At 45.0% G+C, this 15,618-nt stretch overlaps 1 protein-coding gene across 2 annotated transcripts in view; it reads left to right on the forward strand.

Moving 5' to 3' along the window:
- oca2 (oculocutaneous albinism II) overlaps window positions 1–15,618 on the forward strand; it is a 573,569-nt gene that overhangs the window by 392,576 nt on the left and 165,375 nt on the right. The gene's annotated exons all lie outside the window — the stretch shown is intronic.

Raw genomic sequence — 15,618 nt, forward strand, 5'->3', positions numbered from 1 at the left:
AGACCGACGCCGCCTGTGATTGGGCTCCAACGCGATATGACGCTGACTGGCCAATTAATGGCCAGCCAACGTGAAAGACGCGCTAAGAGCCTCAGTGCTGCCGGGGTTGGGGCGGGTAAAGCGCTAAAGTGTGCGCATACGTGGGGGTGAGTGCACTGACAGCTCCCTGAAGACACAGAGCTGCCTCAGGGGAGCCGAAGGATTTTAAAATGAAAAATAAACTTTTTACATATTATAAAAACATGTCCCCCCATGTGACTCAGTCACATGAAGAGGGACATGTAAAAAAGGTTGTGAAAACATTTTTATTGATTTTTTTAGTAACTGTTGGAAACCTCATCCCACCCGTGGATGAACTTTCGTTAAAAATGCAAAGGCTGCCTGGCCTATTCGCCTGCCGGCAGCAACAAATGCTACTTAGTTTATTACTTAAGGGCCTTAATTGGCCTCTTAGTTGTCGGTGGGCGTGCTGCCACCTCTTGCGCACGCCCCCGACCAAAAGATTGCGAGTGTGCGCGATGACATCGGGATGCTCGCCTTGACGTGATCATGTGCCATTTTACGCTTGAGCGGGTCAGGCATGTGCCCGCTCAACGCAAATTTCTGCCTCGTGTGTGCTTCTTCAATCACCTCCAGCTCTAGATTTGCAGTTACCCAGGAACTCCGTGCTGTGTAGCGATTGGTCAATATAGTCACATGGTCAACTAACTACATTCTCTTAAAGGTACAGAGCACTCCACATTACCACATCCCTCCCCCTTTACTTGAAAGTACAATTGACAAGCGTCACAACATCCCAATTATTTACATAAATAACTATTTACAAGTCAAGTCTCTCAGGAGGTTTCCTCGCACGTGCTGCATGTCGTAGCTTAATGGCCTCGGCAGGTTTTCCCGGGACCCCCTTCTCAGGAGCCAACTGTCCACCAGGCTCTTTGGTGGGAGTGATGACAGCATTCCTTCTTGTAGGACTGTCTCTCTTCTCTGGAGATGATCCACGTGTCATCTAATTATTTGGCCATTTACTGCGAACAGGAACCGTGATAATCTGGTGCTGATGGAATCCCCATCCAGCTTTTTCATCCCGGACTTAGTTTGGATCGCCCACTCAGCCAAACCATTAGAGGCGGGGTGGTAAGGCGAGGTTTTGATATGAGTTATTCCATTGAGGGTTGTAAACCTGTGGAACGTCCCGCTGGTAAATGCAGTCCCATTATCTGACACGAGCACCTCCGCTAACCCGCGCACTGCAAAACTCTGTCGCAAACGGTCTATGGTGGCAGCAGACATGGGTGACCGGACTTCATAGATATCCATCCACTTTGGGCGTCTATTAGTAAAAGGAACATTATGCCCAAGAAGGGCTCCATGTAGTCGACGGGGAGGTGCACCCGCGGCTGCCTTGGCCATTCCCAGAGATGCAATTGAGCTAAGAGGGGGGGAGCTTGTTGGCATTGAAGACAGCTTTTGACGAGCGTTTCGATGTCTGTTTCCATCCCTGGCCACCACAAGTAGCTGTGCACGAGCATCTTCATCCCACTAATGCCAGGGTGAAGCGCTATGTAACTCAGCCAGTAATGGCCTTCGCCCTCTCGGGGGCACGATAACCCTTGCTTCCCCGAGCAATATGCCATCCTGGCAAGTGAGCTCATATCTGCGTTTGAAATAGGACTTCATGTCAACAGACTTTGGCTCGCCTGACCATCCATTCAAGACCAGTTCCTGGATGTGAGATAAGAGTTGGATCTTGGCTTGTCCACTAATGGATATGTTTGGCCTGGACAGGGGAGGAATCAAAAAAAATTGACACTAAGACAAGTTCCTGTGGAATTGGAACCTTCACATTGTTATCTGGCAGGGGGAGATGGCTCAGCACGTCAGCATGTGTGACCTGGCTTTCCGATCGGTGAATAAAAGTGTATCCGTAAGCAGCCAATATCAGTGCCCACCTCTGGATGCAAGCAGATGCGATGGGGGGTATCACCTTATCCTCTCCAAATAATCCCAGCGGAGGTTTGTTGTTAGATTAGATATAATGTGAAAATGGTGACCGTGGAGGTATTGATGGAATTTCTGAACACCAAACACAACAGACAAGCCCTCCTTCTCAATTTGAGAATATCTGCAGCACTGAGCGTGCGAGATGTATAACCAATGGGTCATTCAGAGCCATCCGCCATCCGATGTGAAAGTATAGCCCCTACTCCATAAGGGAATGTGTCACAAGTTAAAATCAATTCTTTCTTTGGGTCAAAGTGGACCAGTAGGGCTGATGATCTTAGCAATTGTTTTACCTTCAGAAACACATCCTGGTGCAGAACTTGCCAAATCCATTTATGGTTTTTCTTAAGCAATGCGTATAATGGAGCCAGTACGGTTGATAGATTTGGGTGAAATTGCCTGTAGGAGTTTATCATGCCTTAGAATGCCTTTAGTTCTGTAGTGTTCCTCAGTGTAGGTGCCTCGTGAATGGCCTTGACCTTTTCTTCCACGGGATGCAGGCCCCACGCGTCGACCTCATGTCCCAAGTAAACCACCTCTTTGGCTTGGAAAATACATTTTTCTCGCTTCAGGCGCACCCCAGCACATGAGAAGTGTTTCAGCATCTCCTCCAAATTAGCCAAGTGTTCTTCATCACTTCGTCCAGTGACTAAGACATCACCTGGATAAACAATGAATCATAGAGGTCCACAGCACTGAAAAAGACCCCTCGGCCCATCGAGTCTGCGCTGGTCAAACAAGTACCTAACTATTCTAATCCCATTTTCCAGCATTAGGCCCATAACCTTGTATGCCATGGCATCGCAAGTGCACATACAAATACTTCTTAAAAGTTATGAGGGTTTCTTCCTCTACCACCCTTTCAGGCAGTGAGTTCCAGATTCCCACCACCCTCTGGGTGAAAAAATTCTTCCTCACATCCCCTCTAAACCTCTTGCCCCTTACTTTAAATCTATGGCCCCCGGTTATTGATCCCTCCACCAAGGGGAAAAGTTCCTTCCTGTCAACCTACCTATGCCCCTCACAATTTTATACACCTCAATCATGCCCCCCCTCAATCTCCTCTGCTCCAGGGAAAATAACTCCAGTCTATCCAATCTCTCCTCATAATCATAACTCTCCAGCCCAGGCAACATCCTGGTAAACGTCCTCTGCACTCTCTCTAGTGCAATCACATCCTTCCTATAATGCAGATTCCAGAACTGCACGCAATATTCTAGCTGTGGCCTAATCAGCGTTTTATACAGTTCCAGCATAGTTGTTCAGAGAAGGTTCACCAGGCTGATTCCTGGGATGTGAAAGATGACAAATTATGCAAGTCTTGAAATATTCAAGTGATAATCTCAAATCGTTAGGAGCATGGAAGACAATAAACATTTCCTCTATCTATTAAATGCAGAGGTAATTACAGTAGACAAAGCATCCACTGTTGAGAACATGGATGAAAATTTAGGGTTACTGCCATTTAGTTCAAATCAATTTTTAGAAATGCCTCACTAACATAAGGCAGCTCACCACCATCTCTCAAAGGCAATTCCGGATGGGAATAAATGCTGGCCTAGCCTGCGACACCATATCCCCTGAAAGAATGAAAAAAAATTCAGTGGGCCATATCTAAGTTTAATATGTTTAGGTAGGTCTCATATTTTTTGTGAAATTCACCAAAATAATAAACTCTTTTCAGCTAGTTAGTGGACATAAATGTCATTTGCAGTTGCTGTGGGTGAAACCGCTCACTCTTTACACCCCTTGTTTCTGGGATATGATTGATCCATAATCAAAGTAAAAAGCAATAAAGTCAATAATTACAAAGCTGAAGCTCCATTAGGATAGTATACAGTGTTGAAATATTTTGCTACAAATTTTCCAATGTTAATCTTTTGAAAAGTCACAATGGGCACTGCAAAGTTATGCAACCACATAACTACTTCTGATTTGGACCTGCTAAATACTCTACTAATTCTTAAGATTTACCGACAGTGTGAGAAGTGGTGCTTCCTGACATCATTCCTTAATAGCTTAGCTCTAATTTAAAGGTTATGCCCTCTGGTTTTGGACTCCCCTACCTGAGAGGATTGTTCTCTATCTATCCTTTCAATCCTTTAATGATCTTAAACACCTCAAATCAGATCATCTCTTAATCTTCCGTACCCAAAGAAACAGAAGTCTAGTTCTTGCAACCTGATGTCAGACCTTAACATTTTTAGCTCCAGTACCATTCTGCTAAGTCTGCGCTGCACCCAATCGAAGACCAAAAATGATGCTATGCCCATAACTGAATGCAAAGCTCCAAATCCAGTCTAAGCAGAACTATATACAACTGTCATATAATTCCCACCCTTTTGCATTCCAGCTGCCTTAAGTTTCTTAAAATTCATTTATGGGATGTCAGGGTCAATGGCAAATCCAACATTTGCCGTCCATTCTCAAAGTGCCCTTGCGAAGATGGTGGCGGGCCACCTTCCTAAACCAGTGCAGTCCATGTGGGGCAGGCACGTCCCCGGTGCTGCCAGGGAGGGAGCTCCAAGACTCCGATCCAGCGACAGCGAAGAAACCCCAACACACCTCCAAGTCAGGACGGTGTGCGGTCCGGAGGGGAACCTGCAGATGGCGGTGCTCCCACGTGTCTGCCACCCTGGTCCCTCCAGGTGGGAAACGTCACAGGCTCGGAAGATGCTGTCAAAGGAGCCCTGGCGAGAAGACACGGGACAGAAGCAGATTTTCCATGGTACGCTGGAAAATAGCACACGCCGATGAGACCTCAAAGGGTATTCGAGTATATTGATGCAATCCTTGATGTGTATTGATGGTCATGAATTCCCTAGAGCCTTCTTCCAACTCTACCTGCTGGTGGCATGGCTCATGTTGAGTTTTGAATATGTGATGCCCCCTGCCAATTTTGAGTATAATTTGTCAATCTTTGGCATCGGGTGTCTATCAAGTTTGGCAACTATGTTTACAGTTAACTTATAGTCACCGCATAAACAAACACTTTGGTCTGGCTTCAGTACCAGTACTATGGGTGCCGCCAATCAGAAAATTGCACCAATTGTAAGATACCCAACTTTTTCAGCCTGTTTATCTCGGTCTCAACCTTGTCCCGTAGAGCATGTTGGACTGGTCTGCCTCTGATAAATCTGGAGCTTGCATTATGGTCCACGTGTATTTTGGCTTGTAGCCCAACACTGGACTATCTCGTCACTGAAAATGGCGCCTACTTTTGTAACAATTCCTGTAAGTTTCTCATTCTGATTTGAAAAATCTCGGCCCATTGCAATTTAATCTTTTTGAGCCTGTTGCAACCAATTAAACTTGGGCCCGTTCAGCTGCTGCTATAAGGGGTAAAACTGCACCAGGACTTGACATATCCCTTTCACTCTTATTTTTTCCGCCAGTTTTTGTTTTTAATTTGGTGTCCGATTGTTCAAAACTTAAAGGATGGACTCCTTTATTCAAGTGTCTGAACGTATGTTCTCCTATGACAGACATTGATGCCCCAGTATTGACCTTCATCTTAATGACTACCTGGATTGGCTCAGTTCTATCCACTTTCAGGTTGTATAATGAATAGATGTCAGATTCTGCTTCCTCTGGCTCTACAATGAGACAGACTTCACGATTTCTACCTTTGTCTTTAAAATGCTGTCTCAGCCTATCTTGACAGTTCCGCATTATGTGACCATTGTGGTGGCAGAAAAAGCATTCGATATTTCTGAACTGTCGATCACCTGCAGGCTGTCTGGATGCATTTCTCTCATTAATGTTGTGGGTTTTCACTGTAGTACAGTTGTTCTGCAATGGTCTGTACATAGTGGGTGTTCCATTTCTACAGAGTCCAACGTTTTCGAGCCTTTCGTTACTGACCCTTCCTGCCCTACAAGATGGACGGCGCCATTTTGTGTATCTTTTATTGCCTCCGAGTCTCTAACAGCGCTCTCCATGGCTGTTGCCAATTCTAATACCTTACTGAAGTCTAGATTAGTTTCAGATAGCAATCGCTTTTGAATAGCATCGTCCCCGATTCCGCATATCAACCGGGTCTCTGACCATGTCATCAATTTAAATTCTGAACTCACAATATACTGTTAATTCCTTTAAAGCAGCTACATAGCTAGCGATTGTCTCTCCTGGAAGCCTATTCCTCGAATTGAATTTAAAACGCTGCATAGTGACTGAGAGATTTGGCTTCAGGTGGTTTTTTACAATGTTTACTAACTCATCGAAAGTCTTCGTATCGGGGGTGTTAGGTGAGTGAGGCTGTGGATCAGTCTATTCGTTTGCTCCCGCATTTGGACAAGAGAATCACCCTCTTCTTGTCTTCCCCCACGATGTCATTAGCGGTAAAGAAGCTAGGCATTCGACGTAATGAGACCAGTCATCGGAAATGGGGTCGAATGGTTCAAGATGCTCAAACCGCAGCATATTTGATGACTAAGCAGACTGAGCTTTCAAACAGCTTCAAGGTAGTGGCAAAGTAACACATCTGGCTTACTGCAGCTTTCTTGATTGCCAACCATTGATCCGGTTTATCCTCATCGCCGGTTTTATGTTTTTGTCCGGTGAACGCTAGCTGCACCCTTGATATTAACACATTAGTTGGTGCTTGAAACAACATTGGCAGAGAGACTGATTAACTGAACAAACACTGGTGGTTTATTGGAACTAAGAACAGGACACTAACACAATGTGTGCTTCTTCAATCACCTCCAGCTCTAGACTTACAGTTACCCAAGAAGCCCATGCTGTGTAGCGATTGGTCAATACAGTCACATGGTCAACTAACTACATTCTCTTAAACGTACATGGTCCTCCACTTTACCACATGACCCCACTGAGGTTGGAGAGGTAGGGGGAGATCACAGAATTTAAATACCCGTGGTAGGTGTCTGCAACCTTGGAGATTCATCGCAGAGCCAGCGGGTGTCAGATTTGGGGGAGGTGATTACACTGGGGCCTCTTCAGGAAGAAATCACAAGGGCCTCCTTGGCTTAGTGAAGAAAGATTTGGCAGAAAAATGTCAGCTTTCTAAAGGAGCTCTGGGCCAAATCTTCAACTTCTATCATCCAATTGGCTGTTCCAAATCTGTTTGCCAATCTAGCTAGCTTGGGATGCAGGATCTCCAGGCCTGGGAATCCCTCTGCCCATCCCCAACTCTTCTCTACTGTGTGTGGAGCAAAGCACAGGGAAAAGGGGCCAGAGATTTGTTATGATAAAAGCAAAAAACTGCGGATGCTGGAAATCCAGTTCAGAGATTTGTTATGCTCATTTCCTGCCTTTTCGGCTGTCTGGATATTCCCAGAACTTTCATCGAGGGGACATGGACTACCTCTGTGTGCAGGTATTGTAACATTATGTAAATTAGATGAGAGGGGCCTGAGGCATCAGGCTTTAGGGCTTGCACCCAGCCTGCTTATTGGAGGCTATGAGCTGGGCCTAGTTACCATTTTCTGCAACTCACCAGAATACAGGTGCCTTCTTTTCCAGCATCAGGGGAATCTTCAAGGCCAGAGGCCTTCTGACAGCTGTTTTTGGACAACAATCAGAGGGGGCTTCAGCCATCATTACTGCAGCATTACTCCTCTATTCTGGGTGCATGCCATGGTGGGGGGCGCTGGAGTGGGTGAAGATTGGGCCTGCACTGAGGCCAGTGCTAATGAACTGAATTGGAAATACAGGTAAGTTGAGTGCATTTTACCTCGTGGTGCCTGAGGCTGGAGGATTGACCTACTTAGTTACAAACTAGATCAATGCTCAATTCTCCAACCAGCAAGGAAACAATATCAACATTTAATTCTCGGTTCCAGTATGACATGTCTCTTGGCTGGGTTTAAATAAGGAAATGAAACATTTGCATCTTTCTGCAGATTTTAAGTCTAAATGCCAAGCAGTGATTTGTACACAGATAAGACTACTACACTGGTTTGATGTTCTATTCAGAGACAGTTATAGATATTCTTGTATATAAAAATGATTTTCCCTTGCTTTTGAAGATTGATTCCTTTGAGATGTTTTGCTTCACTGCCTCAGACCATCATCAGCCTATGAATATTATAATATTGCCGATGAAATGAAGTTTCAACAGATATGGACAAGAAGAACTTCAAAATAATGACAGTCAATTCACAATGAAAGTTATTTACATATTAATAAAGCCTATGAATCTGTATCAAAATATAATGTCGATTTGTGATCCCACCAAAAGCTACCGGCTAGCTCAATCTAACCCACATTTTAAAGAGCTGAATCGGCCCAATTTTACAGGTGCCCTTCATTTTACTAATTATCGTTAAGCTCCCAGCACAATTTTGGTCTATGCCTGGTAGCATTAGGGGGAGACGGTTGCGTAGTGGTAATGTCATCCAGTAATCCAGAGGGCCAGGCGAAAGCTCCGAGGGGCATGTGTTCAAATCCCACCACGGCATCTGGTGGAATTTAAATTCAGTTAATGAAATCTGGAATTGAAAACTAATCTCAGTTACTGGTGACCATGAGACCATTGTTGATTGTTGTAAAAAGCCATCTGGTCCATAATCTCCTTTAGAGAAGGAAATCTGCCATCTTACCTGGTCTGGTTTACGTGACTTCAGATCGACAGCAGTGTGGTTGGATTGTCAAATCTCTCAGTTCGAGGGCAGTTAGGATGGGCAGCAAATGCTGGCCTTGCTATTGACACCCACAACCCATGAAAGAAAAATCTAACTGAGAGAGGGCCAAGCAAAGCCTGACCTGGAACTCAAGTTTAAAGGGAAGTACACACTTAGAGGTACTTGCATGTGGAGACAAATATAGCTTCAGTCTTTATAAAGCTCAATCTAAAATAACCTTTGCCAAAGCTAATGACTGGAGATGGGATGGAAAGAATGAAGTGAAGGAAACCCAATTTGAAGAAAGATGTGTGACAGCTGCCCGCCCATCCCCACCCCCCCCTTGGTAATATGACATCCAGTGTGGCACACAACAAACCTCTTATCCGATAGATGGCAAAACAGGAGTCACAGGACCCCCTCTGGAGCACCCCACCCCCCACCCCACCCCCCCTCCCCTTCTCCCCTCTCTCCCCACAGTGGTGGCTCTGCAGGTGCAGCCATTTTATATTTCAAGTTTGCTAAAGTTGCCTGAGAAGGTTCCTTAAGATGGAGGTTCCCTCCTTCTCTCTCTTATTCCTGAAATGGCGGGTTGCAGTTCTTCCTTGGGGGAGGGCCTCCTATTAGCCCTCCAGCTTCAAAAGCCCATCCACCATCCTTAATTAAATGACGAGTGTGTCTTATAGCCACTAATTGGCTGATACAGGCAAAATCACTGCTGGGTGACTGCTCCCAACACCATTTGACTCCGTCGTTGAGATCCCAACTCAAAACGTAAAATCCTTCCAATGGTTCAGGCCAATGATCTTTCATCAGAAACTATTTCCTGCGGTAGGGTGGGGCGGTAACCAGAGCCCCAAACATAGGCCTAAATTTTACCCTTGGCGGGCGGGCATGATTGGTGGGCCCGGTAGCAGCTGGGAAACGGACCACCAACCGTGATTTGCCCCCGACTGCGATTTCATGCTGACTGGCCAATTAACAACCCAGCCAGTGTGAAATGCGCGCTGAAAAGCTCAGCACTGCTGGGGTGAGGCCAAGAAGAGGATGGCGATGACGTCACCGCGGGTGTAACAAGCTGCAAAAAATGTCTATGCATCACAATCAAGCACCTGACAGCACACCTCATAAAAATGCTGTCCACAGATACCTCTTTTTACTTTATTTCATAACGGAGATTTCATCCCACCCTTCGATGATGTTTGATGAAAAATGTAAAGGCCGCCTGGCCTATTTGCCCGTCCGCCAACTGTAAGGTCGGACGGGCCACAAAATATCGGAGACAATTGCGCCGTTAATGGGCTTGAAGTGCGCCCGCTGAGTGAGCGATGACGTCGGGATGCTCGCCCAATGTCGTCTCGCGTGATTTTACACCTGATCGGGCCGGGTGTGTGCCCGCCCGTGGCTTGGAGAACCCTGCCCGTAAAATAATTGGCAAAAAAGCCAGGGAGAGATGAAGAGAATTTATTTTTACTGTGCTGTAAAATGCACTGCCTGAAAGCCTGGGGGAAGCAGATTCAATCGTCACTTTCAAAGAGGAATTGGATCCCCACTTAAAATGGAAAAAAATTAGAGGGCTATATGGAAAGAGGAGGGAGAGGAATGAATTGATAACACTTTCAGAGAGCTGGCACAGGGGCCAAATGGTGTATTTAGATGCTGTATGATTATACGATTCTATTTTATTTTTCCCTTCCCAAATAAGGCCTTTGTCACTTACTATGGACAGCAGATTGGTTGATTTGGAGTATATCACCTGTGTAGCCTGGAATGATTTGCCATGTTAACATACTTACAAAGGAGAGTTATCCAGCTGTCTGCAGGTCAGCCTGGAGCTAATAGCTTACCTTGGACATGGCCTCTGCACTGAGACTGAGGTGATAACCGGAAATAAAAGCAAGAACTTGCATTGATTAAGTACTTTATCAACCCTCACAACATCCCAAAGTACTTTCTGCCCTATGGGTTAGTTTTGAAGTACAAGGGGTGGCTTGTGTCAGTGGGTACGGCACAGAATCCTGATCATGAGAGCTAGACGTTTGTGTTTTCTCTCTTTGTGTTCTCCCTGCTCAGACCCACGCACCCTCCCACTGGCCGAAGTCAGCCTGAGTTGGGGAGCACTCTGGAGCATAACGCAGCTGTAGATAGGGAGTCTGCAGCTGCTGCTGGATGTGAGGGATCCAATCCTGGACTCTTGAGTGTCTTTGGTTGGGAAGGATGGCAGGGGTTGCATCCTTGGACAGTGTTTGATTCCTAAGTGGGTTCGATCTAACCTTGGGGATCTTTGTATGGGGGAAGTCTGATGGGGGTGGGAGTAGCTTGAGGGGGGGGTCAGGGGGAAGCACTTTTGCTTCTCTTGGCTCACAAGGAGAGTGTAAAGGCAGTTACCTTTTCCCCAAAGCTGTCCTCGCCTCCCTTCAGCTGCCAGGTTTCCTGCGGCCTGAGAAACCAGACCAGGCAGGATTAAACAAAAGGCTGCCAGGCTCATTATAATATTTAAATTCCCAAACCATCTCTTGGGAGTAGGTTGACTGCCTGCCCCTTGTCCTGCCTCCATTTAATTCAGAAGTGAGTTGGTGACATGTTGGGGTGGACTTTGGTTTTTAAAGTTTAAATATCTCACTCGGGGCTTGAGTTTCAGGCTTGCAGTTACTGTGTAGACAAACACAACAGCAAACAATTGATTGAAATGGGTTGTACACTGGCTTAGGGTCCATAGGTAGAAATGATTGTAAATGGATTTGGATCTGCTTGCAGACCAGTCACCACCTCAAAGGCAACTAGATTTTACTAGAATATTTTTGAGTGATTCTCTTCATTTTGCTTTTAATTATTATTGCCATAATTTTCAGAATATTGGGATCAGACCAATAGGTCTGTGGTTGTTAGGTCTCTCACTTGAAACTCAGATGGGAACCACATTTGCCTTGTTGCAATCAACTTCCAAAGTGCTCATTGACATTTTTGTAATGAATATTAATGCTTCACAAATCTCCTCTCTTGCCATGACATACTCTAAGGTGTTGTTCATTTTCGATTGGGTTAAGTTGGCATCCAGTCCACTAACCTTAACTAGAGACTCTACTTGATGTTCGAAAAGTTTGAAAACATGAACGGCTGGGATAGATTTTCAACTGGCTGACCCTTGGGCATCAAACTGGCCCTGTTGATTGACCACCCATAGAAGAAGCTGACCAACTTTAATTTCCCATTTAAATCAACCGAAACAAAGATTGTGCAGTTTCTATAATGAGAGGTCAGTCCTTAATGGCAGTTTGATGCCCAGGCAACAAGTTAAAAATCTATCCCAATAGTGTTTGATGGTTTGAGATTATTTTGCTTAGATACTCTCTATTAAAAGACTCCAAGGGCAGGATATTGAGGTTGGTGAGTGGGGGATGGGTGACGTGTAAAATGACGCGGGATGATGTTGGGCGGAACTCCTGACGTCACCCCACGTCATTTCAATTTTCAGGTTGGTGGGGGTGCAGCTGAATCAGCTGTGCGCCCGCCGACCTGTCAACGGCCAATTGAACCCATTGAGAAACTAATTGAAGTAGCTAAAGGACCTGCCCGTCCAACCTTAAGGTTGGTGGGCAGGCCGGGAGCCCTGGCGGGCTTCAGAAAAAGCATGAACCTCATCCACGGGCGGGATGAGGTTTCATGTAGGTTTTTAAAAATTTAATAAAAGTTTAATTAAAGGTGATGGACATATCCCAACTCATTTGACAGTGTCACATGAGGGAACATGGCAGGGAAATTTTATTTCTATGCAGTGACCATTTTTAAATTTGGCGCCGATCTCCCTGAGGCAGCACTTAGCCTCAGGGAGACAAGTGCGCATGTGCAGAAGAGCGCACTCTCGGCTTCGGGAATCTCCTCCCTGCCCGCACAGGGAGCGCATAGTGATTCCTGGGGGTTGTCCCGCTGGCCGGGCCTTAATTGGCCCGCCCACGTAAAATGGCGGGGCGCCAATCGGAGGCCCGCCCGCACGTACCCGCTCCTGAACTTACCTCCCAATGGGGGGAAAATTCTGCCTGAAGAAGCAACCATGAGGGTGTTGCCTATCTCCTGTTGCTTCTCAAATTTAAATTCGTATGGGTTGCCTTGATTATTATTCTCTTCCCTCTGGCCTTGCTATTATGGGAGAATTGCTTTGATGGTTTTAGTTTGGCATTAGGTATGCTGTGCCTTTTTCCAGTTTTCTATTGGTAGCCCAATCTCTGTGTGACCTTCTGTACACATGTGCCCGTATTCCAATGATTGTCCTCTCCCTTCTTCCTACACACTTTTCAAATCTTCCATTTTCCTCAAATTCAGCATGAATAAACAAAAGGTTATTTTACAATTGTCAGATTTCACGTCCATCTCTTACAGACTTTTCTCTCTCTTTAAGACACCACAAAACAAAGTGAAGGGAAAAACCCATCAGGGCATTTAACATAGGTTTGCAAATACTGCAGGAGTTCTTTCTATCTTTCTGTTTGTCTTTCCCTCTCTTTGTGTCTCTGTCTTCCCTCTTTCACTGTTGCCTTAAATTTCACAGGGTCACCTTATTCATTGCCATCAGTCCTGGACTGCTGTATTGCTGTGAAATTGTTTGTGAACTGACCGAATTTGTCACTAAATACAAATTGAGTAAACTAGCCGTCTCAAAATCTAGCTTCTTTCTAAAAGTAAATCACCATGGGTCACACAAGAAGGCCACTCTCAGCGTTATGTGGCATTCTGAGGAAGAATCCTATTCCCAATAAGTTGTCATTCTCCTGAATTTCTAGTGAGGCAAGATTAAGCTTTGTGGAGTAGAAAATGGACAAACTGTTCTTAATATTTATGCTAAATACAAAAATACAATCAAACTGTGAAATGATACCTGTCGGTTATTTTTCCACTGTTGTGTTTTAAAGGGATTGTAATTTGCTGCTGATAGCTTGTAACTTGGAATCCAGTCAATGTTATTACAATATTTATCCAAGCTGCTTATTGACATTACAGTCTAATTGCAAATGTAATTAGGCGTTTTGTAAAATGCAAACGTTCCCAAATGTCTTGGTTGGTAAGTGCATTGTCTGGTGTGGTACTGGGCCTCACAGACAAGAATAACAACAATGACCAAGTTGTATAATGCCTTGAACATAGTAAGACATCTCAAGGATTTTACAGCAGTGTATTACAGTCACTGAGCCAAAGAAGGAGATGTTAGGTTAGGTGAGCAAATATTTGGTCAAGGAGCCAGGTTTGGAGCCTTGTTTTCAAACCCCTCCATGGCTTTGTCCCTCTCTATCTCTGTACACTCATTCAGCCACTGAGATATCTGAGTTCATTTATCCTGGTCTCTTCAGCAATCCCCATTTTAATTGCTCACCATTGATGAGCATGCCTTCAACTGGCTAGGCCCTAAACTCTGGAGTTCCTTCTCTCAACCTCTCCACCTCTTTACCTTTCATTCCTCTTTTAAGACACTCCTTAAAACCTACCTCCTTGACCAAGCTTTTGGTTATCTGGTCCAATATTCCCTTCGGTGTCAAATTTTGCTATATAGCCCTCCTGTGAAATGCCTTTGGACATTTTGTTATGTTAAATTGGTGTTGAAGCTCACCAGACAATACTTTTAGTCACCAAATTGCCAAGGACATTTTGGGAAATTGGCATTTTATGAAATACCAAATCAATTAGCTGGACTCATCTGGGATGGCAGTTGAGGCAATAGAATTTGCTTTAGAGTTTGAAGGCCACAAAAGGAACAATATGAATCAGCCAAAATTCCTACTCTTGGTCATTATCCATGTGAATTTTTATTTATTCTTTCACAGGGTGTAGGCGTCACTGGCAAGGCTAGCATTTGTTGTCCATTCCTTATTGCCCTTGAACTGAGTGGCTCACTGTTAAGAGTCAATCATGCTGCTGTGGGTCTGGAGTTACACGTAAGCCAGACTGTGTAAAAATGGCAGATTTCCTTCCCTAAAGGGCACTAGTGAACCAGATTTTTTTTTAACAACAATCAATGATAGCTTAATGGTCAACATTACTGCTATTGGTTTTCAATTCCAGATTTTATTAATTGAATTTAAATTTCACCAGCTGCTGTAGTGGGATTTGAACCCACGGCCCCAGAGCATTAGCCTAAACCTCTGAATTACTAAACCAGTGACATTACCACTAAACTACCAGCTCACCTTTAATGATCCAGTGCTGGAAAGAATGCATAAGTGCGGACATCTGACACCCCTTAACTAAGTTACCAAATTCAGCATTTACATGAATACATGAATGAGGCATCTAGCTGCTTTTTGCTTAAGGGAACACCTCAAACTCAAACCTCTGCATCATTATAGGGCTGATTTCCCAAGACAGCAGTAGCAGTGCATCTAAATTGCCGGCAGCTGAGAATTTTGGTTTGGGTGAACGTGACTGCTGTGCCATATCTTCCCTGGGTGTCCCTGGGCTGGGAGACTCAGCAAGGAAGTCATTAGAGAAGTCACCTAGGGTAATTGCACATTCCATGCACATTATAACTGCTTTTTTGGGCATCTGCATTCTTGACCCACCCAGGAAAGATACAGAAATCTCAGAACAACATGAAGAGGGGTGGTAGGTGCAGGTGGGATGAGGGATAAGGTTCAAGAGATGCTTGGTCATTCCTATTCTTTGTTTCACAAAATCTCAAAGACCTTCTTACTTTTCTCAGCCTTTCTTCATTCCTACAATTTCCACACTTGGCATCATTTAAGCTCTACTTCTGAGGCAGTCCCTCGGGATCGAGGGATGACTTGCTTCAGCTCCTGTTTGATGGGTTCTGAGATGGCTGATATTGATATCCAATTTGTGCTCTGCAGACACTGCCACCTGCAGGTCAGGTGGTGCTTGGAGGGCCGGGTAGATGAGTTGTTGGGAGGTTTGTGGATTCTCTCCACTTTGCCTCGGTGTGTTCCTGATGAAGTCTCTCAATGTGCTCGGTGCCTTCCCAGGGACTCCCTGTGAGTTGGCAGGGATGTTTGACCTCTTAAGGGATGCTTAGAGGACATCCCTACAG

This window comes from Cetorhinus maximus, chromosome 7 (genome assembly GCF_964194155.1).
Source record: "Cetorhinus maximus chromosome 7, sCetMax3.hap1.1, whole genome shotgun sequence".
Lineage (NCBI taxonomy): Eukaryota > Metazoa > Chordata > Chondrichthyes > Lamniformes > Cetorhinidae > Cetorhinus > Cetorhinus maximus.